This window comes from Hyla sarda, chromosome 7 (assembly GCF_029499605.1).
Source record: "Hyla sarda isolate aHylSar1 chromosome 7, aHylSar1.hap1, whole genome shotgun sequence".
NCBI classification, from domain to species: domain Eukaryota; kingdom Metazoa; phylum Chordata; class Amphibia; order Anura; family Hylidae; genus Hyla; species Hyla sarda.
The window spans coordinates 75,094,315-75,119,507 of NC_079195.1; the positions used below are offsets into that span (position 1 = coordinate 75,094,315).

Below are 25,193 nucleotides of genomic sequence, written 5' to 3' on the forward strand. Positions count from 1 at the left end.
GCAACACTGTTATTTGGGTGGTCGTTGATCGATTCTCCAAAATGGCACATTTCATTCCTCTTCCTGGTCTTCCTTCAGCGCCTCAGTTGGCTAAACAATTTTTTGTACACATTTTTCGTCTTCACGGGTTGCCTACGCAGATCGTCTCGGATAGAGGCGTCCAATTCGTGTCTAAATTCTGGAGGGCTCTCTGTAAACAACTCAAGATTAAACTAAATTTTTCTTCTGCATATCATCCCCAATCCAATGGACAAGTAGAAAGAATTAACCAGGTCCTGGGTGATTATTTACGACATTTTGTTTCCTCCCGCCAGGATGACTGGGCAGATCTCCTTCCATGGGCCGAATTCTCGTATAACTTCAGAGTCTCTGAATCTTCCTCCAAATCCCCATTTTTCGTGGTGTACGGCCGTCACCCTCTTCCCCCCCTCCCTACCCCCTTGCCCTCTGGTCTGCCCGCTGTGGATGAAATTTCTCGTGACCTTTCCATCATATGGAGAGAGACCCAAAATTCTCTCTTACAGGCTTCATCACGCATGAAGAAGTTCGCGGATAAGAAAAGAAGAGCTCCTCCCATTTTTTCCCCTGGAGACAAGGTATGGCTCTCCGCTAAATATGTCCGCTTCCGTGTCCCTAGCTACAAGTTGGGACCACGCTATCTTGGTCCTTTCAAAATTTTGTGTCAGATTAATCCTGTCTCTTACAAACTTCTTCTTCCTCCTTCTCTTCGTATTCCTAATGCCTTTCACGTTTCTCTTCTTAAACCACTCATCATCAACCGTTTCTCTCCCAAATCTGTTCCTCCCACTCCTGTTTCCGGCTCCTCGGACATCTTCTCCGTCAAAGAGATTCTGGCATCAAAAAAGGTCAGAGGGAAAACCTTTTTTTTAGTGGATTGGGAGGGTTGTGGTCCAGAAGAGAGATCCTGGGAACCTGAGGACAATATCCTAGACAAAAGTCTGCTCCTCAGGTTCTCAGGCTCTAAGAAGAGGGGGAGACCCAAGGGGGGGGGTACTGTTACGCCGAGCGCTCCGGGTCCCCGCTCCTCCCCGGAGCGCTCGCTACACTCTCCTCACTGCAGCGCTCCGGTCAGATCCACTGACCCGGGGCGCTGCGATACTGCCTCCAGCCGGGATGCGATTCGCGATGCGGGTAGCGCCCGCTCGCGATGCGCACCCCGGCTCCCGTACCTGACTCGCTCTCCGTCGGTCCTGTCCCGGCGCGCGCGGCCCCGCTCCTTAGGGCGCGCGCGCGCCGGGTCTTTGCGATTTAAAGGGCCACTGCGCCGCTGATTGGCGCAGTGGTTCCAATTAGCCTGATCACCTGTGCACTTCCCTATATCACCTCACTTCCCCTGCACTCCCTCGCCGGATCTTGTTGCCATTGTGCCAGTGAAAGCGTTTCCTTGTGTGTTCCCAGCCTGTGTTCCAGACCTCCTGTCGTTGCCCCTGACTACGATCCTTGCTGCCTGCCCCGACCTTCTGCTACGTCCGACCTTGCTTCTGCCTACTCCCTTGTACCGCGCCTATCTTCAGCAGTCAGAGAGGTTGAGCCGTTGCTAGTGGATACGACCTGGTCACTACCGCCGCAGCAAGTCCATCCCGCTTTGCGGCAGGCTCTGGTGAAAACCAGTAGTGACTTAGAACCGATCCACTAGCACGGTCCACGCCAATCCCTCTCTGGCACAGAGGATCCACTACCTGCCAGCCGGCATCGTGACAACTTCTTTCTCCCCCATGTCCGCGCGCAAATTGCGTGCAAATTTTCAGCGAATTTTGCATGAAAAAAAAATCTTTTTTCCCCCTGTAAATTTTTCAGCGTGAATTACTCTTCATTTACTCCGTGTGAACGCACCCTAAAAGTGTAGTCAGAATGGATACCTTCTGTAGATTGCAACAAAGAAGCAGAGAAATAATCAGCAACTCACCGCGGCCAGCTGAGTAAATCTTCTTTTATTTCATACTCACAAAAATATCATATGGGAAGAGGGTAGTGGGGGGACACAGGATGGCGACCAAGCTCCGTTTCGCACGATGATCGTGCTTAAATCTTCTTTTATTTCATACTCACAAAAATATCATATGGGAAGAGGGTAGTGGGGGGACACAGGATGGCGACCAAGCTCCGTTTCGCACGATGATCGTGCTTCCTCCGGCCGGAGGAAGCACGATCATCGTGCGAAACGGAGCTTGGTCGCCATCCTGTGTCCCCCCACTACCCTCTTCCCATATGATATTTTTGTGAGTATGAAATAAAAGAAGATTTACTCAGCTGGCCGCGGTGAGTTGCCGATTATTTCTCTGCTTCTTTGTTGCAATTCCATGCACTATGGCTAGTCAGAGCACCACCTCCAGCAATCCTTAGTCCCAGTCTGCCGTGTCATCACCGTTCTGCACCTGAAGGGAAAGTAGCGCCGTGCTGTCCATCTATGAACTGTGTCTATCTACATTCTTTACTTCTGTAGATTGCGCTGATCGCCGGACGAGTCCCAGTCCCTGGGCAGAGGGTGCGCTGCTAGAGACTCGGCCGTCTCAGATGTGCAGCGGCAGCAGTGGGCTCAGTCTGTGGATACTGCAGCTGTTCTCCATTGTATTCTTGTGGAAAAGGTTGATGTGGCATGCACCAAAATTAGTGGGGGAGATTTATGAAAACCTGTCCAGAGGAAAAGTTGCCCAGTCGCCCATCACAACCAATCAGATCGCTTCTTTAATTTTTAACAAGGCCTCTGCAAAATGAAAGAAGCGATCTGATTGGTTGCTATGGGCAACTGGGCAATTTTTCCTTTGCACTGGTTTTGAAAAATCTCCCCCAGTGGGTTTAAAATTGGCATCTTATGACCCCTATAACTTTTTTATTTTTCCGTGTACGGCGTGGTATGAGGGCTCATTTTTTGTACCGTCATCTGTAGTTTTTATAGGTACCATTTTTGTTTTGATGGGACTTTTTGATCACTTTTTTTTATAAATATTTTTATGGTATATGAAGTGACCAAAAATGCACAATTTTGGACTTTGGTATTTTATTTATGTGTACACCATCAACCGTGGGGTTTAGATAACCTAATATTTTAATAGTTTGGACATTTACGCACGTGGCGGTACCACATATGATAATTTTTATTCTTTATTTCATTATTTTATTTAAAAAAATGGGAAAAGGGGGGGGGTGATCTAAACTTTTATTAGGGAAGCGGTTAATGAAGTTTTATTTAAAAAAAATTACTTTTTTTTGGGGGGGGGGGGCTACAACATGCAATCTTCTGATTGCATACACCTATCAGTACTTTGCCAAAGCACTGATCAGTGTAATCGCATGCATTACAGGCATGGAGCAGTAGATCGCGGAGTAGGACAACGGAGAGAGGCAGGTGAGGACCCTCCAGACGTCCGGTAAGCTGATCGGGCCATCGCAATTTTGTTGTGATAGTCCCGATCAGCTCCGCTGAGCTGCCGGGATTCTTTTACTTTCATTTTAGAGGGTTACTGTAGGGCATCGGCCCGATCAGCTATGCCCAGCATTAGCCAGGGGTCCTGGCTGCCCGTAGCAACTGAGACCCACCGGGTTTAACCCGTTCTCTGCTGGTGAGAATGGTTTAAACCCGGTAAACAGGACCAGGGCTTACAGGTACGCCCTGAGTCCTTAAGGATCGGGATGCAGGGCGTATGTATATGCCCTGCGTCCCCAAGAGGTTAAAAAGTTATTTACCATAGATTACCGCATGTTGCCATAACTGAGCCATAAAAACACTTTAAAACTATTTGAATACATTCCTAGCAGGGCTTTATAGCTGTAAGGCAGTGTTATAAAGTGTTTAGAGGCTTATTTCATTGCTGATTCACATCAAACAGAGCCAACTCGACTCTTTAAATGTTCACTCATGTCCATTTACAAGAAAATGAGGAGGAAAAAGCAAATATGCAAACATTTTTTATTCTTTGTGTCCTCAAGACAGCATTTCCCAACCAGGGTGTCTCTAGGTGTTGCAAAACTACAATTCCCAGCATTAGAGTTGTCGCGAATTGTTCGCCGGCTAACAGTTCCCGGCGAATTTTGCATGTTCGCGTTCGAATCGCCGGGCGAACATATGTGAAGTTCGATCCGCCCCCTATACTTTAACATTGCAGTAAACTTTGACCCTGTGAGTCAGAGTCAGCTGACACATTACAGCCAATCAGCATCTGTCCCTTCCAGACCCTCCTACCTCTTGCACGGACACCATTTTAGCCTCATTCGGCATGCTGCAGGCTTAGGAAGTGGAGGGTTAGAGAAGCTGCTCCTGCTGTATAGGGAAAGCGATAGCTAGGTTGCTGCTAGGTGGTGTATTCAGGGTCCAGTTTACTCCTAAAGCACTAGTGTAACATCTGCTTTAAGGACAGCACCCAAAAAAAAACTTTTTAGGGCTGAAAGATATCAGTCCTGGTTGGGAGGGAACCGCTGGTTAAAAGGGGTACTCCAGAATCAAACTTAAGTTCTTTCAAGCAACTATCTACTACAGTATTCAAAGGGCTGAAAGATATCAGTCTGTTAGTCTTGCAACAGCTGGAGGCACCCTGGTTGGGAGGGAACCGCTGGTTAAAAGGGGTACTCCAGAATCAAACTTAAGTTCCTTCAAGCAACTATCTACTACAGTATTCAAAGGGCTGAAAGATATCAGTCTGTTAGTCTTGCAACAGCTGGAGGCACCCTGGTTGGGAGGGAACCGCTGGTTAAAAGGGTTACTCCAGAATCAAACTTAAGTTCCTTCAAGCAACTATCTACTACAGTATTCAAAGGGCTGAAAGATATCAGTCCGTTAGTCTTGCAACAGCTGGAGGCACCCTGGTTGGGAGGGAACCGCTGGTTAAAAGGGGTACTTCAGAATCAAACTTAAGCTCCTTCAAGCAACTAACTACTACAGTATTCAAAGGGCTGAAAGATATCAGTCCGTTAGTCTTGCAACAGCTGGAGGCACCCTGGTTGGGGGCCACTGCTTAAAAGGGGAACTCCGCTGGCAAGCTTTTTTTCTTTAAAGCAACTAACTACTACAGTATTCAAAGGGCTGAAAGATATCAGTCCGTTAGTCTTGCAACAGCTGGAGGCACCCTGGTTGGGGACCACTGCATAAAAGGGGAACTCCGCTGGCAATTTTTTTTTGCTCATTGTCACACTAGTGCAAATCACAGGGCAAATTGTGTCACCTTAGTGCAAATCACATTAGGTGTGACAGTTGTGCAAATAAAAAAAAACAACTTTTTTGGCTGTTAAATAAAATCAATCGACACTGTTACTTCACGTCACAGTTGCCATTTTTCTTGCCTGCAGGGCAAATTGTGTCACCCTAGTTTAAATCACATTAGGTGTGACAGTTGTGCAAATAAAAAAAAATACCTTTTTTGGCTTTTAAATAAAATCAGCCGTCACTGTAAGTTCACACGTAACTAAGTGTGTAGCACAATACCCCTTTTAGAATATAACTTTTATTATGTTCCTTCAATATAATAAATGACCAATGAAACCACCAAAAATTGTCTGTTGAGTGTGCATCATGGCACAGAAAATTATTATATCAGTAAACCAAGATATACCGTATTTAATTAGAGATTATATCCAGGTAAACCAAAACATCAATCCAATTACTTTTTTATCAATCAGGTGACATATAGAGGCTCTATGGACCACATATATATAGCAAAGCCTAAAGCCAATATCAAAATATACAGATTGCCTATATATACAATTCTGATAGATAGTTTATGACACTTAGAATGCATATATACAGCAAAAAAATTGGTAATTTATAGCACTTACAGTTATTCGCCGAAATCAGCAGGACAGGCTAGTCAGCTGGAGGCATTTGTAGGGTGTCCTCTGTTGGGAATGATGGTATAAACAATGTAAACAATGATAATACTCTCCCTACAATACCAATCCTATACTGGCCCTGCCTCACAGTGGAGGATGAGCCCCCACTTCAAGCATTGACTGTCCACTATATGACCCTATATGACCCTATATTGGAATAAGGTCCCTAATGATGATGCATCACCACTCACAGACTAAAATGTGCAAAAATGTGCTCAAACAATATGATAATAACAAAAGATAAAACCATGAACTTCCTCTACACGTTTCCCCCCATTCTCAATATTTTGGGGTTCCTCAGGAGGGAGAAAAATAGATGTAAATTAGTAGCTATGTGAGAAGCTGATGGTAGCAACACTACAGTGAATACTCTCCAAAGCTGTGGTGCACATAGATGCCGTGCGTCCCTAACACTGGGAGCAACCAAGATCTTTTTATAGTCAGATAGGGGAGGGATTAATTAAAAAGTTACACACCTGTTTCATCCCCAAAATCCAAAATATAACAGATAATCCAATAAATGTGTAGTTCCATTGTAAACGCCATGTGGAGCGCCATCCAAGTGGAGTCCGGAAGTGTATAATACGTATGCGCTCAAAGTATTCTTGAAACATGCCAGCCAATCGCCGCCGATCATTACGTGCATCCGGCGCATGCGCTCAGGGTGAAATGACCCCTTGATACAGTCTCCGCCGGATGCTGTGAGCGATCCAGGGTAAATAACCGGAAGTGACGTTTGCGTGTCAACCAACCTCCCGGGGTGGAACGCAAACAGAGAAAACAAGTATTCTAGTGTGGGCCGGACATGATGTATGCGTGCCATACCCCGTGAAACGCATATTGTGATACAGGGATAATACAATTATACAAATTAATATATTATAATTGAGATGTTTAAATACCCAGAAGTTGCTCAATAGCAGGTAATCATATTATATCAAAGATGGCCATATTAAGTGTATAAAATGATCATGGCCATATATCCATACTGCCTCTCGCCATGTGGTATAGCTACAAGTCTATATAAATATAATGGGAGAAATCTAGCCCACCACATAACAGTATAATAAAATAAAATATCCTGTATACAGATAATTGTAAATATAACTAGATGATGGAAAAATATATCTCCCCACACTATTTGTTTAACAAAGGTACATCTAAATAAACAATATTAAGAAAATAAATAATTTACTATAGATCAAATTTAAAGGGTACAATTATATAGACGAACAGTATGTGTGTAACATTATCAATTTTTATATATACACTAATTCAACCCTATATTCATATAAATTAGGCATCTATGATTGAATCCACAACAATATTAGGGCCTCATAGATCTAATGTAGGTATCTACAAATGGTTTGCCACAAAACGGCCAAAAACATAATACCATCTGTTCCCCACTCAAACGATAACAAAATATCCCAGATTTTTCTAGGATTCATCGGTTTCACCATTTATGATATAACCAACAGACACCCAAAATAGCAGATTAATTAATCAATAAAGCATTGGAATGATAATTGGTCATTGAGACCATGAGGTGACCAAACCTATAAATCCATTGAGTTTCCTTTTGCAGGATTTTATTATCCCAATCTCCCCTTCTGGGGCTTTGACGAATTACCTCGATTCCCTGGAAAGTAAGGGTTTTATTGTCCCCTCCCCATGCTTTTCCCAGACATGTCTTGCGACAGAGGTATCTCTGCGATGCCTAATATCGCTAAGATGTTCACCTACTCTCCTCCTAAGTTCCCGTTTGGTTTTGCCTATATAATTTAATGGGCAGGTACATGTGATGAGATATACCACTCCTATGGTTCTACATTTTAAGAAATCCCTTATTGTATAGACACGACCATTTAGAAAATTTTTGAAGGTTTTGCCAGTGCTTATAAAGGGGCAGGCAATGCATCCACTACATCTGAACTGGCCCACAGGTCTGCATTGGAGCCACGTCCCTTCTCTTGGAGGTCCAGAGTAATGACTATGAATAATCCGATCACCTATGGACCTGCCTCTTCTATAGGTCACAGATGGATGTTTTGAAATTACATTGGCAATATCGGGATCTGCTCTTAGGATATTCCAGTGTCTCCTCAGAATTGACATAATTCTATTATTCTGGTTGTCAAACATGCCCACCAAACGAATAATGTCCTCATCCTCTTTCTTGCTTTTTGGTCTCAACAAGGAGGATCTATCCTGGGAGATGGCATGCTAATATGCCTTCTTCAAGGGCCCACTTGGATTTCCCCTTTCCATGAATCTATTTTTAAGATCCAAAGCTTGATTCTTGAAATCCCCAAGGGCCGAGCAGTCACTGTTAGTTCACGTCACAGTTGCCATTTTTCTTGCCTGCAGGGCAAATTGTGTCACCCTAGTGCAAATCACATTAGGTGTGACAGTTGTGCAAATTAAAAAAAAATACCTTTTTTGGCTTTTAAATACAATCAGTCATCACTGTTTGTTCACATCACAGTTGCCATTTTTCTTGCCTGCAGGGCAAATTGTGTCACCCTAGTGCAAATCACATTAGGTGTGACACTTGTGCAAATTTAACCAAAAAAATGACAAGCAGAGGAAGGCCACCCCGCAGGGGCAGTCGTGGTGCTGGGATTCACTTTGGCCCTAGAATGGCCAGTGTTCAGAGGCCACGTACCCTGAACCCCCAAAGTTCTGAGGACTTAGTTGACTGGCTATCACAAGACACCCAATCTACTACTAAAGCTTCCGCTCGGAACATTGACGCACCATCCTTCTCCTTCTCTAGCTTAGCTTCGAGCACCTCTCATGCTACCACTTGCCTGCCGCCACCACCAACACTAGCACCACAGCAGCTTTACTTGATCCGTCAGAGGAGTTATTTACACATCAGTTTGAAGACATGAGTGATGCACAATCATTATTGGCAGAGGATGTAGTTAACAGGGATATGTCTCAGTCAGCCAGCATTACACACATGGACGTACGGTGTGAGGATGATGTTGTACCCGCTGCCTGTTGTACCCTGCTGTCAGATAGCGGTGAAGGTGTTGATGATAACGATGTGTCCGTGGATGCCACGTGGGTGAGCGCTAGAAGAGAAGAAGAGGGGAAAAGTTCAGATGGGGAGACAGAGAGGAGGAGGAGACGAGTTGGAAGCAGGGGGAGGTCATCGCAAGGAGCTAGTGGCACAGTCAGACAGCATGCATCGGCACCCGGGGTCAGCAAGACGGGATACCAATCAACGCATGCTGTTGCCACCACCAGAGTGCTGTCATCGCAGAGCTCAGCAGTGTGGCATTTTTTTTGTGTGTCTGCCTCTGACAACAGCGAGGCCATTTGCAACCTTTGCCAGAAGAAACTGAGTCGTGGGAAGTCCGACACCCACAACTGCTTTGCGAAGGCACATGATGTCACATCACAAACGCCTATGGGATCAACACATCAGTACAAGCAGCACACAAAGTCAAAGCTGCCATCCTCCTCCTGGTCCAGCATCTTCAGCCAGGTCAACCACTGCTGCCCTCCTAGCCCCCTCTCAACCACCATCCGCCTCTCGCCTTGAGCAGTTCCTGCTCATCTGCCCACAGCCAGGTGTCTGTCAAGGAGATGTTTGAGCGCAAGAAGTCACCCCCTAGCCCGGCGTCTGACAGCTGGCTTGTCAGAACTGCTAGCCCGCCAGCTTTTACCATACAAGCTGGTGGAGTCTGAGGCCTTTAAAAAATTTGTAGCCATTGGGACACCGCAGTGGAAGGTACCCGGATGAAATTTTTTTGCACAAAAGGCAATCTCCAACCTTTACTCCATTGTGCAAAAGGAAATTATGGCATGTCTGGCACACAGTGTAGGGGCAAGGGTCCATCTGACCACTGATACCTGGTCTGCAAAGCATGGTCAGGGCAGGTATATCACCTGCACTGCTAATTGGGTAAACTTGGTGACGGCTGCCAAGCATGGAATGCGTGGCTCTGCAGAGGAGTTGGTGACACTGCCATGACTTGCAGGCAGGCCTGCTGCCACCTCCTCTACACCTCCTACTCCATCCTCTTCCATAACATCCTTGGCCGAGTCCTCTTCCACTGCTGCGTCTTGCTCCACATCACCGGCACCCCCCAGCTCCCCAGGTGCTATTCCACATCCCGGATACAGCAGTGTCACGCCATCTTGGGGTTGACTTGTCTCAAAGCGGAGAGTCACACCGCACCAGCGCTCCTGTCGGCCCTGAACGCACAGGTGGACCAGTGGCTGACTCCGCACCAACTGGAGATCGGCAAGGTAGTTTGTGACAACTGAACAAATTTGTTGGCGGCATTGAGGTTGGGCAAGTTGGCACATGTGTTTAATCTGATTGTACAACGCTTTGTGCTCAAGTACCCAGGCTTACAGAATGTCCTGAAGCAGTCCAGGAAGGTGTGTGGCCATTTCAGGCATTCCTACACAGCCATGGCGCACTTGTCAGATATCCAGCGGCAAAACAACATGCCAGTGAGGTGCTTGATTTGCGACAGCCCGACACGTTGGAATTCAACACTCCTAATGTTCGACCGCCTGCTCCAACAAGGAAAAGCCATCAACGAATATTTGTATGACCGGGGTGCTAGGACATCATCTGCGGAGCTGGGAATTTTTTTGCCACGTTACTGGAGGCTCATGCGCAATGCCTGTAGGCTCATGCATCCTTTTGAGGAGGTGACAAACCTGGTCAGTCGCACCGAAGGCACCATCAGCAACATCATACCGTTTGTTTTCTTCCTGGAGCGTGCCCTGCGAAGAGTGCTGGATCAGGCAGTAGATGAGCATGAAGAGGAAGAATTGTGGACACCATCACCACCAGAAACAGCCTTATCAGCATCGCTTGCTGGACCTGCGGCAACGCTGGAAGAGGATTGTGATCAAGAGAAGTCAGAGGAGGAATGTGGCTTTGAAGAGGAGGAGGAAGACCAAACACCGCAGGCATCCCAGGGTGCTCCTTGTCACCTATCTGGTTCCCGTGGTGTTGTACGTGGCTGGGGGGAAGAAGATTATACCTTCCCTGGCATCACTGAGGACAAGGAACGGGACATGAGTAGCTCGGCATCCGTCCTTGTGCAAATGGGGTCTTTCATGCTGTCATCCCTGTTGAAGGACCCTTGTATAAAAAGGATGAAAGTACGACCTGTACTGGGTGTCCACGCTACTAGACCCCCGGTATAAACATAAAGTGCTTGACATGTTACCGCATTACAGCAAGGCGGAAAGGATTCAGCAGGTCCAAAATAAATTAAGAAGTATGCTGTACACAGCGTATAAGGGTCATGTCACAGCACAACAGGGATCTCCTCCTCCTCCTACCACGAACATGCCGGCAAGGACAGGAAGCTGTACAGACATGCTGTTGATGGAGGACATGCGGAGCTTTTCAAGTCCTACGCATCGCCACAGCCCTTCGGGATCCACCCTCAGAGAATGACTTGACCGACAGGTAGCAGACTACATGGCCTTAACCGCAGATATCGACACTCCGAGGAGTGATGAACCCCTTGACTACTGGGTGTGCCGGCTTGAGCTATCCCAATTTGCGCTCGAACTTCTGGCCTGTCCTGCTTCAAGTGTCCTGTCAGAAAGGACCTTCAGTTCCGCAGGAGGTATTGTCACTGAGAAGAGGAGTCGCTTTGGTCAAAAAAGTCTGGATTACCTCACCTTTCTTAACCCCTTTAACGACGCAGGACGTATTTTTACATCCTGCGCCGGCTCCCGCATTACATCGCATCGGTCCCGGCGCTCATCAAAGGCCGGGCCCCGCGGCTAATACCACACATCGCCGATCGTGGCACCGCCCCTTCTAAAGTGAAAGTGAAAGTATCCCGGCTGCTCAGTCGGGCTGTTCGGGACCGCCGCGGTGAAATCGCGGCGTCCCGAACAGCTTACAGGACACCGGGAGGGCCATTACCTGCCTTCTCGGTGTCCGATCGACGAATGACTGCTCCGTGCCTGAGATCCAGGCAGGAGCAGTCAAGCGCCGATAACACTGATCACAGGCGTGTTAATACACGCCTGTGATCTGTGTAAAAGATCAGTGTGTGCAGTGTTATAGGTCCCTATGGGACCTATAAAACTGCAAAAAAAAGTAAAAAAAAAAGTGTTAATAAAGGTAATTTAACCCCTTCCCTAATTAAAGTTTGAATCACCCCCCTGTTCCCATAAAAAAAAATAAAACAGTGTAAATAAAAAAAATTAAATAAACATACGTGGTATCGCCGCATGCGTAAATGTCCTAACTATAAAAATATATCATTAATTAAACCGCACGGTCAATGGCGTACGCGCAAAAAAATTCCAAAGTCCAAAAAAGCGTATTTTTGGTCACTTTTTATACCATTAAAAAACGAATTAAAAATGATCAAAAAGTCCGATCAAAACTAAAATAGTACCGATAAAAACTTCAGATATTGGCGCAAAAATGAGTCCTATAAAAAAGTTATAGGGGTCAGAAGATGACATTTTTAAACATATACATTTTTCTGCATGTAGTTATGATTTTTTCCGGAAGTACGACAAAATCAAACCTATATAAGTAGGGTATCATTTTAACCGTATGGACCTACAGAATAATGGTAAGGTGTCATTTGTACTGAAATATGTACTGCGTAGAATCGGAAGCCTCCAAAAGTTACAAAATGGCTTTTTTTCTTTGATTTTGTCGCAAAATGATTTTTTTTCCTGTTTCGCCGTGAATTTTTGGGTAAAATGACTAATGTTGTTGCAAAGTAGAATTGGTGACGCAAAAAATAAGCCATAATATGGATTTTTAGGTGGAAAATTAAAAGGGTTATGATTTTTAAAAGGTAAGAAGGAAAAAACGAAAGTGCAAAAACTGAAAAACCCTGAGTCCTTAAGGGGTTAAGATGAATGAGGGATGGATCCCGAAGGGACTGACACTGGGCGATACATTTGACTGAACAAGGCCTGATCAGATGAGCTGCCTTGGCCTAAAAATGGTCCACACGCTGCTGTATTTGAACTCTGAATGCCGGATAAATTGCGTGACTTATCCGCCACCAACTAGGGTTCAAGCCGCAATGTTTTAGGGCACTTTCTGCCTGGCGAAACAAACAGAAATTTTTCAGCGGCTACGACAATACCAAATTTTCCAGCCAGGTGTACATGCCTAATTTTTCTGGCCTCTGCTGCTGCACTTGTTATGGTGCTGCAATATTTATGGCCGCTGCTACAGATGCGGCTGCGACAATACCCAATTTTTCAGGCATGTGTACATGCCTAATTTTTCAGGTACTCTCTGCTGACATCTCTGTCCATTTTTGCAACCGTGGATATAAGATGTATGCTAAGGGAAGCATGGTGGCTCAGAGGTTAGCACTGCTGCCTTGCAGCGCTGGGGCCTTCTTCAAATCCCACTATGTGCTGCCTCAAGGAGGGCTCTAACTATGTGCTGCCTAACATGGGGGAATCTATGTGCTGCCTAACATGGGGGAATCTATGTGCTGCCTAATATGGGGGACTCTATGTGCTGTCTAAAGGGGGGAATCTAACTATGTGATGCCTAAAGGGGGGCTCCATGTACTGCCTAAAGGGGGCTAAAGCACATTATTCCAAACCATTTAGGAATAATAGGTGATTTATGCCCTTTATGGATTAAACCAGACTCTGTATCAACTATGTAATTTTCCATGGAAGTTTTGCCATGGATCCCACTCCGGCACGCCACGGTCCAGGTTTTAGTCCCCTTGAAACAACTTTTAAATCACTATTGTGGCCAGAAAGAGACCCTGTGGGTTTTAAAATTCACCTGCCCATTGAAGTCAATGGCGGTTCGCCCGATTCGCGAACTTTTGCGAACGGTCGCGGTTCGCAAACCGAAAATTTGATGTTCACGACATCACTACCCAGCATATTCGGACAGCCAAAGGCTGTCCATGCATGCTGGATGTTGTAGTTTTGCAACAGCTGGAGGCACACTGGTTGAAAAACACTGTCTTAAGGGTCTAAACTCCAAAACATACCTTATTCTATGGAAAAACTGAGCTAGGCCAAGAGCGGGACCACAATGTCCATGAGCAAACTGTGCATGAGTGTGCAACTTGCAGATCCCAGTGTCTACTTGTAGTGGAAGATTGCTATTACGAGCACACAGCGCAGAATACATGGGAACAGCAGGAGGCACACTCTAAGGACAGTCAAATACGCTGCGAATGCGCTACGTGTTACCCTACCCTAAAAGTTACCTTTTTTAAATCCCCAGCACATCTCTACCCCAACCTCTCACCCCTTCAAGTGTTTTGATGATTTACCATTTGGTGATGTTTATCTGTGTAAAATGCTGAATTCCCACTGGCTAAATTTCTCCTATAGTACAATGTACTGTACCATCCTATTTATATATGTGTATATATATCCACTTAAGGACGAAGGACCCACATGTACGTCCTGCACCCACTCCAGCGATATGTCAGATGCGCCCCGGTGGGTTCCGGTTGCCATCAGTAAATTGCCACATGGGCTGATGTCTGTCATTAATCCCTAACTTTGATTGCGGCGTCTAAAACTGGAGAAATGACATGCCGGTAGCTTAGTGCAGGGCTCTTACCTGCCTCCTTGCCATCTAATCGGTGCTCCAAGAAGCCATGGCAGTCTGGAGTAATGGAGAGCCGATAACACTGCTCAATGCTGTTCAATGGAGCAGCACTGTTCAGTGTTTGAAATTTCAAGAATTCTTGTAATAGTCCCCTATGGGGACTAAAAAAATAGTTAAAGGGGTATTCCAGGCAAAAACTTTTTTTTATATATCAACTGGCTCCGGAAAGTTAAACAGATTTGTAAATTACTTCTATTAAAAAATCTTAATCCTTCCAATAGTTATTAGCTTCTGAAGTTTTCTGTCTAACTGCTCAATGATGATGTCACGTCCCGGGAGCTGTGCATGATGGGAAAATACCCCCATAGGAGCTGCACAGCTCCTGGGATGTGAGTCATCAGAAAGCAGTTAGACAGAAAACAGCAACTCAACTTCAGAAGCTAATAACTATTGGAAGGATTAAGATTTTTTAATAGACGTAATTTACAAATCTGTTTAACTTTCCAGAGCCAGTTGATATATAAAAAAAAGTTTTGGCCTGGAATACCCCTTTAAAACATTTGTTTTAAAAAGTTAAATATTAATTTACCTCTTCCCTAATAAAAGTTTAAATCACCCCCCTTTCCCCTTTTTCTTAAATAAAATATTGTAATAAAAAATAAACATACGTAAGTAAGTAAGTGTAAGTAAGTGTCCGTACTATTAAAATATAACATTAATTAAACTGCACGGTCAATAGTATAAAGCTAAAGATAAATACCAGAATTGAAGTTTTTTAGTCACTTCATATATTTTATAGAAAATCCAGACTCCAACGGCACACAAAGCTTGATGAAAAAAAGTGGTTGTTTATTGCATCACCACATGACAGAAGCAACGTTTCCGCGGCCTCTCGCCGCCATTTTCAAGCTTTCATATATTTTATATCTAAATATAGAAAACTCAGTGTGTGTATGTGTGTATGTATGTTCCAGCATCACGTCCAAACGGCTAAAGATATTAACATGAAACTTGGCACACATGTTTCTTATATGTCAACAACAAACATAGGATAGGGAACTTAACCCTTACTCACACCCATTTGCCAGGGTCAGAGTTTTTATTTAACCCCTTAAGGACTCAGGGTTTTTCCGTTTTTGCACTTTCGTTTTTTCCTCCTTACCTTTTAAAAATCATAACCCTTTCAATTTTCCACCTAAAAATCCATATTATGGCTTATTTTTTGCATCATTTTACCCAAAAATTCAGGGCGAAACGGAAAAAAAAATCATTGTGCGACAAAATTGAAAAAAAAAACGTCATTTTGTAACTTTTGGGGGCTTCCGTTTCTACGCAGTGCATATTTTGGTAAAAATTACACCTTATCATTATTCTGTAGGTCCATACGGTTAAAATGATACCCTACTTATATAGGTTTGATTTTGTCGCACTTCTGGAAAAAATCATAACTACATATATACGTTTAAAAATGTCATCTTCTGACCCCTATAACTTTTTTATTTTTCCACGTACAGGGCGGTATGAGGACTCATTTTTTTGCGCTGCGATCTGAAGTTTTTATCGGTATGATTTTTGTTTTGATCAGACTTTTTGATCACTTTTTATTAATTTTTTTAATGGTATAAAAAGTGACCAAAATACGCTTTTTTGGACTTTGGAATTTTTTTGCACGTACGCCATTGACCGTGCGGTTTAATTAATGATATATTTTTATAGTTCGGACATTTATGCACGCGACGATACCACATATGTTTATTTATTTATTTTTTACACTGTTTTATTTTTTTTATGGGAAAAGGGGGGTGATTCAAACTTTTATTAGGGAAGGGGTTAAATGACCTTTATTAACACTTTTTTTTTACATTTTTTTTGCAGTGTTATAGGTCCCATAGGGACCTATAACACTGCACACAATGATCTCCTATGCTGATCACTGGCGTGTATTAAAACGCCTGTGATCAGCATTATCGGCGCTTGACTGCTCCTGCCTGGATCTCAGGCACGGAGCAGTCATTCGTCGATCGGACACTGAGGAGGCAGGTAAGGGCCCTCCTGGTGTCCGGTCAGCTGTTCGGGACGCCGCGATTTCACCGCGGCGGTCCCGAACAGCCCGACTGAGCAGCCGGGTCACTTTCAGTTTCACTTTAGAAGCAGCGGTCAGCTTTGACCGCCGCTTCTAAAGGGTTAATACCGCACATGGCCGCGATCGTTGATGAGCGCCGGGACCACCGCGATATGATGCAGGATCGCAGCGCGATCCCGCTTCATATCGTGGGAGCCGGCGCAGGACGTAAATATACGTCCTGCGTTGTTAAGGAGTTAAAGTCCTATACAAGTCTATGGGAAATATATGTTACTGTATAACTTCCAAACAGCTGAAGATATTTCGATAATACTTGGTCACATGTTACTTATATGTCCACTTAAAATATAGGATAGGTAATTTAACACTTAACTACCCCCATTTGTGAGGGTCAGGGTTTTGTTTAAAGACCCATGCAAATAAATGGGAAGTTTTCCCACATAACTTCCGTACGGCTGGAGATATTTCAATAATACATACTACATATGTACACATATTACGGGTCGGGATAGGAGGTCGAGATATGAGGTCGGGATATGAGGTTGGGATATGAGGACGGGATATATGGATGGGATATGAGGACGGGACATGAGGATGGGATATGAGGATGGGATATGAGGTTGGGATATGAGGAAAGGATATGAGGTCAGGATATGAGGACGGGATATAATGTCGAGATAGGAGGTCGAGATAGGAGGATGGGAAATGAGGTCAAGATAGGAGGTCGGAATATGAGGACGGGATATGAGGATGGGAGAGGAGGTCAGGTTATGGGATAGGAGGTCTGGTTAGGAGGTCGGGATTAGAGGTCAGGATATGAGGACGGGATATGGGGTTGAGATAGGTGGATGGGATAGGAGGTCGGGATAGGAGGACGGGATATGAGGTCGAGATAGGAAGTCGGGATATGAGTACAGGATAGGAGGAAGAGATGGGAGGTTGAAATAGGAGGACGGGATAGGAGGTCGAGATATGATGAAGGGTTATGAAGATGGGATATGAGATAGGGATATGAGGACCGGATATGAGGTTGAGATATGACAACAATATATAAGGACAGGATATGAAGTCAGGTACCCAGGTAGTATATATATATATATATATATATATATATATATATATATATATTAGTAATAATAAAAAGTGATCAAATAGTCCTATCAAAATTAAAATAGCACCAATATAAACTACAAATCACTGTGCAAAAAAACTGAGCCCTGTATATTTAAAAGAATTGTGTATACCTATATAAGTTAGGTATCTTTTTAATTGTATGGACCTACAGAATAAAGATAATGGGGGAGATTTATCAAAACCTGTGCAGAGGAAAAGTTGTCCAGTTGTCCATAGCAACCAATCAGATCGCTTCTTTCATTTTTCACAGGCCTTCATGAAAATGAAAGAAGCAAGCTGATTGGTTGCTATGGGCAACTGGGTAAGTTTTCCTCTGCACAGGTTTTGATAAATCTCCCCCAATGTGTCATTTCTACTGCATAGAAATGGAAGCCCCCAAAAGGTGCAAAATATATATATTTTTTTTTCAATTTTGCCCCACAAATTATAATAATTTTTTTTGTTTATTGTAGATTTGGTGGTAAAATAGTCATGTAATTACAAAGTACTATTGGTGCTACAAAAAACAAGCCTCATATGGATCTGTAGGTGGAAAATGTAAAGCATTATGGCTAGTAGAAGGTAAGGAGGAAAAAGTTAAAGTAAAGAAAATGAAAAAATCCCTGTGTCTTCAAGAGGATACATACACACTCATATATACATATATAAACATATACTCACACACCCACACCCACATATATACATATATAAACATATACTCGCACACACCCACATATATACATATATAAACATATACTTGCACATACACACACACACATATACTTATACACTGAATTTGATAGGCTGCTGGTCATCCTCTAAGCACAACATTCTAAACTCTTACGACATCACATGACATCACATAAAAGCTTTGTAAGGCTTCCAACTGGCATTCAGCTCTTCAAAACTGGAGTTGGATTTGGTAAGTTAAGTACATTTGTCTTCATCTCCTGTTCTGTCCTTATTATTTCCCATCTTCTACCTCCTGTATATTCTTCACCCTCCTTATTATTTCCCATCTTCCACCTCCTGTATATGCTTCACCCTCCTTATTATTTCCCATCTTCTACCTCCTGTATATTCTTCACCCTCCTTATTATTTCCCATCTTCCACCTCCTGTATATGCTTCACTCTCCTTATTATTTCCCATCTTCCACCTCCTGTATATGCTTCACCCTCCTTATTATTTCCCATCTTCCACCTCCTGTATATGCTTCACCCTCCTTATTATTTCCCATCTTCCACCTCCTGTATATTCTTCACCCTCCTTGTTATTTCCCATCTTCCACCTCCTGTATATTCTTCACCCTCCTTATTATTTCCCATTTTCAACCTCCTGTATATTCTTCACCCTCCTTATTATTTCCCATCTTCCACCTCCTGTATATTCTTCACCCTCCTTATTATTTCCCATCTTCCACCTCCTGTATATTCTTCACCCTCCTTATTATTTCCCATCTTCCACCTCCTGTATATGCTTCACCCTCCTTATTATTTCCCATCTTCCACCTCCTGTATATGCTTCACCCTCCTTATTATTTCCCATCCTCTTCCTCCTGTATATTCTTCACCCTCCTTATTATTTCCCATCTTCCACCTCCTGTATATGCTTCACCCTCCTTATTATTTCCCATCTTCCACCTCCTGTATATTCTTCACCCTCCTTATTATTTCCCATCTTCCGCCTCCTGTATATTCTTCACCCTCCTTATTATTTCCCATCTTCCACCTCCTGTATATTCTTCACCCTCATTATTTCCCATCTTCCACCTCCTGTATATTCTTCACCCTCCTTATTATTTCCCATCTTCCACCTCCTGTATATTCTTCACCCTCCTTATTATTTCCCATCTTCCACCTCCTGTATATTCTTCACCCTCCTTATTATTTCCCATCTTCCACCTCCTGTATATTCTTCACCCTCCTTATTATTTCCCATCTCCCACCTCCTGTATATTCTTCACTCTCCTTATTATTTCCCATCTTCCACCTCCTGTATATGCTTCACCCTCCTTATGACAAGCTCTCTGTATTCTGATACCCCCCATACCTGAGCCCGCCATTTTAATATGAGTTTTTGATCAAATAGAAGAGTACATAAGGCCCATTGTAAAAACGTTTTTTTGTTCTTCAGTTCTACAGATTTTTCTGAAAAAAGAAAAAAAAAATGAATTCTCAAGTTTCCGAGGAGGTAAGTCAGAATTAAAGTTATGAATTACACTATATATGCTGAATGGGGGTAAAGTAGTATAAATGTATTATAAAAACGCTATACTGTACAATGACATAGAAACCACACTAGAGAAAACATTTCTTCCTACTTTTTTAGTGTCCTATATTCTGGGAATATTTATATACTGGGGATACTGATGTAAGGCTTCACTCACACTTGTAGTATCTGTTCATATAAGAAGTAGCACGGCACTGCGGTATTGGTGGAAATAAACGTGTTGGATATGCGTTGGTGTAGCTAGGTGCTGCTGGTGGTGCTCTGACACAATAAGATATTCATATATTCCAATAGAAGAGAAAGAAATCGGCAACTCACCATTCAGCTGGCATGTTCTTCTTTTATTGAAGCATACTCACATAAATATAACAAAGGGAGAGGGTAGTGGGGGGATAGTGATATGCGACTGGAGCTCGGTCGCATATCACTATCCCCCCACTACCCTCTCCCTTTGTTATATTTATGTGAGTATGCTTCAATAAAAGAAGAACATACCAGCTGAATGGTGAGTTGCCGATTTCTTTCTCTTCTCTTGGAACTTGTAGTATCTGTTTGTACATTAGAATAGGAACCGCTCTGTGTTATATTTGTGCAGATTTATGAATGGGGAGAAGGTATTAGATTATATTTTATGTCCAGGTGACCATAGTGATCACTCAGTTATAGAATTGTTCACGGCAGAGTTTTATCACAACATGTGCAGAGGAAAATTCAACCAGTTGCCCATAGCAACCAATCAGATCTCTTCTTTCATTTTTAATTTTTTTTTTTCAAAGAAAGAAGCAATCTGGTCAACTTTTCCTCTGCACGGGTTTTGATAAATCTCCCCCTATATGTTTAATCCTCAATACTTTATATAATAATATATTATTAGTAGATCACTTTGGAATCCATTATAATCCACAAGTAGATTTGTATAATAATCTTATTCTGATGGCCACAGGACAGGACAGGATACTGAAATCAATCACAATGTAAAACACTAGACTGTAGAATAACAAAGAATCCACAATAAAGACATTTCTTGTTATTTTTTTTTTTAGCTTCAAGCCTGCATAAACAAAATGAGGGAAATAATGGAGTATGTGGAGGTAAGGCCTTATTCACACTTACAATATATACTTGTGTCCATTTAAATCCATAGGTAAAAACACAAACCACATGTGTAGGCTTCAATCCATATTGTCCTCATAGATTTCTGCCTTCCCTTTGGATCAGAGTTTATAGGATTGTCTGTAGACTGTGATCGCCAGAGAAAAGCAAGATGGCTCCCCCGCCCCCCCCCATCCCAACAGTCCCAACTGTCTCTGTGCATTGGTTCGGTCTCTACCTCCAATAGTGGTCCAACCCAATGCACAGTTTTTACCTACAATAGTGAAACGATACAATGCACAGTTTTTACAAATTTCAGTTTTGCCTTTTAAGAGTCATAACTCAGTTTTTTCTATACACAGACACATATGAGGGCTTGTTTTTGGGAAAACCAATTTTTTTTGCCACTTTTCATTTTACCATAAAAGGTATTTTAGGTTTTTGCCCAGTGCACTTTTTGGTAAAACTGACAGGTAATCTTTATTTTTGGGTCAATATAAATAAAACGATTACCATGGTTACACTCTTGTCTTGTATTGTACTCCTTTTATATTGTACTCCTTTTTTTTTAAAAAAAGTAAAAAAAATTAGTAGGCTTAAAATTACCATATTCTGACCTCTATAACTTTCTTTTATGGCGTCCATTGATGATCTGCTGGCCCGGGTGCAGGAGGAGGCGCTGCTCCGGGGTCCTGGATGGCTGTCGGAGCAGCTGCAGGGCATGGTGGGAGCTCCGACAGCTGGACTTGCGGTGGGGGTGTCGGCGGAGGGGCCGGAGTTGTGGGTGAATGGACGCCGGTCCCGGCCACCGACCCGCCTGAGCCCCAGCCCGGTGCCTCATTCCAGATGCCGCCAGTGTAGCCCTGGCGCCCGCCCTTCGACCTCCGCTGCTGGCGGTGCCGGCGGTGAGCGGTTGGTGCGGTTGGGGGGGTCAGAGCATCAGCGCACTCCCCGGTGCGGCGGCACAATGAGAGGACTGGTCGTGGTGCGGGCCACTCCCAGGTTGCTGACAGAGTGAGGGGGCGGGCCCGGCGGAGCTTGACTGCGGCTGCAGCTGCCCCCGTCTCCTGGTGGGGAGGACGGCAGGACTCGGGCCTGGTGAGTGGAACACAGGCCACATGTGGGGATGACATCACGGCGGCTGCTGGATGTCGCAGCCGGCTGATGGAGGAGTGTTCTGAGCAATGCGTGGGGGAGTTCCCTTAGCCCCACCTCCAGCTTTCCGGGCAATGATTTAGATGATGATGTGGCGGGGGTGGTGCTGGCCCTGGCTCCTGCTGCTGTTGCTACTGTTGAGGATGCTGTGAGAGGGGGCGTCTGGAACCGGCGAGGAGGTGCTGATCGGGAGAGGGCGGTCGGCCCTTCTTCTAGTTCTGCTGCTGCTGCTGCTACTGCTTCTGCGGGCGGGGGTGCCCCTGTGAGAGGGGGGCGTCTGGCCCCGGCGAGGAGGTGCTGATCGGGAGAGGGCGGTGGGCCCTTCTTCTAGTTCTTCTGCTGCTACTGCTTCTGTGGGCGGGGGTGCTCCTGGTCAAGTTCCTGCTGGAGTGACGGCCGCTGGCGGAGCCATGCCAGAAGGGTCTGGTGAGTCCACTCCTACTTTTGGGTCCTTGGGGGGGGGGGGGGGGATTTACCTTGTCTGGCGGGTTAGCAATTGTTATGGCAGGGGTTGCAGGCCCTTCTGCAGGGTGGGGGGGCTGGGGGTTGGTGGGTCCCCAGTGTCAGTATGGGGTGCGCAGGCTGTAGGGGGTTCCTCTGGGTTCAGCGCGCCTGGTGGCCAGGGGGTGGCGGGGACTGTGGCGGTCCCTGGCACTGCGGAAGGTTTGGTAGCTGGGTCAGGTTGGCGGATGCCGTGAAAGGGACAGTATATGTGTGCTTTGAAAGGCCGCTGGAGGCTCATTTGAAGGCAGGGTTCCATGAAAAGATTTGAAAAGGGGAATATGTAGAGATTTTTTCTCTTTTGCCCCTTGAGAAGTTTAATTTGGATCGGGTGAAGCCGGAGGATTCAAAGCGTAAGAGGAGGAGGAGGAACGGCGGCGGTACCGATTGATACTGCGGACGTTTTCAAACTGGCTTCAGGCGTTTCCGATACTGGCCAGTGGGATTGGGGAAAAGGCGCCTAAGCATTGTTCCAGTCTCTTTTGTTATCTCGACTCAGTGGGGGAGGCGTATAGAGTGTACGGCGGGACTGCTTGGCTGCGCTATGATGAGCAGTTTCGGCAGCGCATGGCGATCAGGCCGTTGCTGCTGTGGGATCACAAAGAATCAGTCTTTGGATGGCGGCGCCGCAGGGTGGGCAGCAGCCCTTTTGGGAGGGCGTCGGGGGTTCCGTTGCGGGATCTGGGCGATCAACAGGGGGAGCTAAAGGACAGTGTTGGAAGTTTAACGAGGGGTCCTGTAAGTTTGGAACGGAGTTCTGTTTCAAACACGATTGTTCCGGGTGCGGGGGAGCTCATGGGCTTGCCCGGTGTTTCAAAAAGGGTTGGGGAAAGGGCGGGGATTCTGACCAAAAAGGGGTTGACCCCGGTCATGATGGAAAAGATGGTGCCTTTCTTCTCCAGGTACCCAAAAGGGAGGTGGCGGTGCTCTTGGGGGAAGGGTTTTCCTGGGGTTTTAGGATTCCGAGTGTTACGGCGGGGCCGGTTGAAGGGGGGGGGGGGGTTCGCAACTTGGTTTCAGCACAGGCTCAGCCTGGGCTGGTGCTGGAAAAGCTGGGTAAGGAGGTGGTGTTGGGGCGAATGGCAGGTCCGTTTGACTCTCCTACTTTGCCTGGGTTGCGGGTTTCCCCTTTGGGCCTTGTGCCAAAGAAAGAGCTGAACAAGTTTTGCCTGATTCATCACCTGTCCTACCCAGAAGGGGGTCGGTGAACGATGGAATTGACCCAAAGCTTTGTTCCGTGTCTTACACTTCCTTTGATCAGGCGCTGTTTTGGGTGCGGCGGTATGGCCGGGGAGCGCTGTTAACGAAAACGGACATTGAGGCCGCGTTTCGGTTGCTGCTGGTTTATCCGGGTAGTTTTCCGCTGTTGGGTTGTTGTTGTGAGGGTTGGTTTTTTGTTGAACTTTGTTTGCCCATGGGGTGTTCCATTTCTTGCGCATATTTTGAACACTTTAGCACGTTTTTGGAATGGGTGGTGCGCTAGGAGGCGCAGGTTAACCAGGCATGCAAAGTGCACAAGCTGAGGCTACGGGAGGTCCAGTCTTTGTTGGGCCAACTTAACTTTGCTTGTCACATCATGCCTATGGGGAGGGTGTTCTGCCAGGCGTCTGGCGGCTGCTACTGGAGGCGTGCGCAGGCCGCACCAGTTCATGGGCCTATCGGCTGAGTTGCGGGAAGATTTGGGGGTTTGGAAGGACTTCTTGGGCAGGTTCAACGGGAGTTTGGTGGTGTTTGAGCATCCGATCTCCAGTGGAGACTTGGAGCTGTACACCGATGCGGCTGGGAACTGTGGGTTTGGGGCATACTTCCGGGGGCAGTGGTGTGCGGGGGCATGGCCAGAGGAGTGGAAGGCAGCTGGGTTGATTAGGAACTTGGCGCTCCTGGAACTGTTCCCCATAGTGGTTGCTGTTGAGGTATGGGGGGCAGAGTTTAGGAACCGTCAGGTGTGCTTTCAATGTGATAATTTGGGGGGGCTGCAGGCCATTAATGCACAGACAGCTAGCTCCCCTCCAGTGGTCATGTGGTTGGAGTTGAATGCTCATTTTGTGGCGCAGCATGTGCCAGGGGTTCAGAACTCTGTCGCTGACGCTATTTCTTATTTCCAGTGGGACAGGCTTCGAGAGTTGGCCCCAGAGGTGGAGGACCTCGTCCAGAGTGGATGTGGGGGCTGGTGTGACCTTGGCGATGAGTTTGGTACAGCGGTCTGTGAGTGGGGCTTCTTGGGTGGCGTATAGTCATTGGTGGGTGCAATGGGAGGCTATGCTGTGTCAGTTGTCAGGTGTTAGGGAGGAACGGGATTGGGAGGCAGCAGTGTTATATTATGTGGGGTGGGCATTTGGTGAGAGCGTCACGCCTTCGGGCATTAGCCGCCGGATGGTGGCTCTTGCTTTTTGGTTCAAGTTTTGGGGTTTGAGTGATGTTACGAAATCCTTTTTGCTCTGGCAGGCGTTGCGGGGTTTTTTCGCAAAGGGGCAGTGTTCCGGGACACGAGGCCGGTGTCTTTTTCCCTGCTGGAGCGGTTGGGGGGTGTTCTGGGATCGGTGTGTTTTTCGCGGTATGAGGTGCGGTTGTTTCAGCTGGCTTTTGCGCTAGCCTTTTTTGGGGCTTTTTGGGT

The 25,193-nt window shown here is 45.4% G+C and overlaps 1 protein-coding gene and 1 long non-coding RNA gene across 7 annotated transcripts in view; one reads left to right on the forward strand and one right to left on the reverse strand.

The window, feature by feature from the left end:
* Positions 1–21,996, reverse strand: part of CALHM2 (calcium homeostasis modulator family member 2) — a 76,908-nt gene extending 54,912 nt beyond the window's left edge. For 2 of the 4 annotated variants that reach the window (XR_008846164.1, XM_056529677.1), the window contains exons 1-2: positions 20,945–21,287; positions 5,788–5,847 (exon numbers count right to left, since the gene is read on the reverse strand). The gene's annotated coding sequence lies outside the window, so the exon portion shown is untranslated. Of the gene's footprint in view, positions 1–5,787; positions 5,848–17,803; positions 17,819–20,944; positions 21,288–21,540 lie in introns of those variants that run through there. The other 2 variants (XM_056529679.1, XM_056529680.1) reach the window with 2 other exon arrangements.
* Positions 1–25,193, forward strand: part of LOC130281927 (uncharacterized) — a 69,907-nt gene that overhangs the window by 19,008 nt on the left and 25,706 nt on the right. Inside the window, exons 1-4 of one of the 3 annotated variants that reach the window (XR_008846167.1) lie at positions 17,939–18,003; positions 18,074–18,182; positions 19,736–19,792; positions 20,875–20,922. This is a non-coding gene — a long non-coding RNA (uncharacterized LOC130281927). Of the gene's footprint in view, positions 1–17,938; positions 18,183–19,735; positions 19,793–20,874; positions 20,923–25,193 lie in introns of those variants that run through there. The other 2 variants (XR_008846166.1, XR_008846165.1) reach the window with 2 other exon arrangements.